This window comes from Crotalus tigris, unplaced genomic scaffold (assembly GCF_016545835.1).
Source record: "Crotalus tigris isolate CLP2741 ecotype Arizona unplaced genomic scaffold, ASM1654583v1 scf7180000018306.2785112, whole genome shotgun sequence".
Lineage (NCBI taxonomy): Eukaryota > Metazoa > Chordata > Lepidosauria > Squamata > Viperidae > Crotalus > Crotalus tigris.
Genome location: NW_024096934.1, coordinates 2,327,282 through 2,329,887, shown reverse-complemented (window position 1 = coordinate 2,329,887; position 2,606 = coordinate 2,327,282).

Below are 2,606 nucleotides of genomic sequence, written 5' to 3'. Positions count from 1 at the left end.
TAAAGACGCCGGCCAATCGGGTGGCTTCTCGTGCCGGCAACAAAGGTTGCCCCGGGCGACCCCGGCGTTCTCGTCACGGCAGGGAATCTGTTCCGCCCATTTCCATTCATTCCCCCTGGTTAAAGGCGCGCGCGAGTGGGGGGGCATCGAGGCAGAGCGGCCGGGCGAGAAGGGGGTGCGGTGGGAAGCGAGGATTTCCACTGACGCGGCACACGCGGCCGGCCAGGGTGCGAACGTGCGTGAATGCCGGAGCTGCTTCCTTGCCAACCCTCAGCCGCTTCCAGAAATCCCCTTCTCTGAATATCTACCACTTAGTCATCGGTCCCTTAACGTGGGTTAGAAGAGGGAATTTACCCCCCTTGTTCATCACTTCCCCCTCGCCTAACTCTCCCGTAAAACCGTCCGGTGTTTTTTTTTTAAAGCCGGTTTTATTTTTACACTGTCCGGCTGTGGCTATGGGGGAAAAAAAAAACTGTAAAAGTTTTGTTTAAATTTGGGGAAACAATGTCTATGGAGATTCTCAGTCATTTAGGTCACGGTTGTCCCAAGGGTGCTTTTTTCCACGAGGCAACTGGATTTTCTTGTTTTTCCTTTGAAGACGTTTCGCTTCTCATCCAAGAAGCTTCTTCAGCTCTGACTGGATGGGGATGATCCTTCCATTCTCCACTTCAAAGAAAAACAAGAAAATCCAGTTGCCAAGCACCTTTGGACATTTCGGGAAATGCGATGTTCTTTTTCTATTCTTCCTCCTACTTCCCCATTGGCTCTAATACAAGGAGAATAAGATAAGATAAAACAAGACCTTTATTGTCACTTTTTTCTGCGAATGCACTGGCACACATTAAAAAAATGAAATTCTGATGCCTTCTCTCAAAAGAAAAAATATATATAGTCATATCCATAAATTAACATACATATGATGATTAGTGGTAATCAATAGAGGTGATTAAGAAGAAAATGCAATATTTTGTTCCTGCGGTTCTTAACAATAGGATTAGTCCTGGACTTACAAACGTGCTGTTACTCATCCTGGGCCAAAGAGGCTGCAGGTACAACATCTGATGGAGCGATACCATCTCCACCCACAAGTCCTTGACCTGCCATATCTCTTTGAGAAGGTTTTGCCCAACACAGAATGTGACTACAGGTAGTCCTCGATTTATGACTACAATTGGGCCCAACATTTCTGTTGCTAAGTAAGACAGTTGTTAAATGAGTTGTGCCCCATTTTACAACTTTTGTGCTGCGATTGTCAAGTGAATCACTGCAATTGTTTAGTGAATCATGCGGTCACTTGTCTGAAATGGTATAGGTTCTCCTGCCTGAGCAGGGGGCTAGACTAGAAGACCTCCAAGGTCCCTTCCAGCTGTATTCTATTTTATCAAGCAAATCTGGCTTCCCCCATTGACTTTGCTTGTTGGAAGCCAGCTAGGAAGATATGAATCATGATCACATGACTCTGGGACACTGCAGTTGTCATAGATATGTTTTCCAAATGCCCAAATTTTAATCATAGGACCATGGGGGATGCTGCAATGTTGTAAGTGTGAAAACAGGTCATAAGTCACTTTTCAGGGCCGTCGTAACTTTGAACGGTCACTAAACGAATGATTGTAAACCAAAGACTACCTTTATACAGAAAGTCCTTAAGAAGACATGAATAGATACAAATTTGAACAATTTGTAGGGAGAAGCAGACTCATGGTGGAAGATAGAGATAGATAGATAGATAGATAGATAGATAGATAGATAGATAGATAGATAGATAGATAGATAGATAGATAGATAGATAGATAGATAGATAGATAGATAGCCATGGTTATTTTATTTGCTATATGTGTGAGCCTTAGATGTCACCCTGTTGGGCTTCAAATACTGACCTCATCAAGTGCCTCCTTTACAGTACATCATCTATCATATTCCATGCCCAAAGTTCATGAGATTCTCCTTTTCGATCCTCATCTTTCTTTGATCCCGGCCTGATCTATTGATCCTTGAGGCTGAAGGTTCGTTCTCTGAGCTTGTGGGTTGGCTTCTGAAAGTTTCCTTACCAGGCTAGGTAACATCTTCAGTGGAGTTTAAGGGATGTCAGTGTCAGTGTTGTTCTGTTTATAAGGGCTTCAGGTGTGGGTGTGTCAAGTGAGGGCCTTGTTCTATGTGGGACAAACATCACGTCAATTAAAAACCAAGATCCACGAATGCCGGCTGGCAGTCAAACGCCACAATCCCAAATCGTTAATCTCCACCAAACAACACCAAGTTCAATTGGAGCAACACTAAAATCATCGGCCACGCTACCACCTGCCACACCCATCAGTTCATCGAAGCCTGGCACTCCACAAGTAATTCCATCAACAGACACACTGATCTACAACCAGCCTAGGAACCCTTCAGGATCCAAATCAACTGCAAAGCCAACCGGAGACAACAGCAACCCTCAACCAACCCCCACAAGCCCCCTCCTGCCCCACCAGCAGTTCACTTCCCAATGACCCTGACCTGGAGCAACTTCCCCATCACGAGACCCATCACAAGACTTTCTAATGACTCACACCTGACCCATCACAAGACCCTCACTTGACACACCCTCAGTTCCTCAAGATACA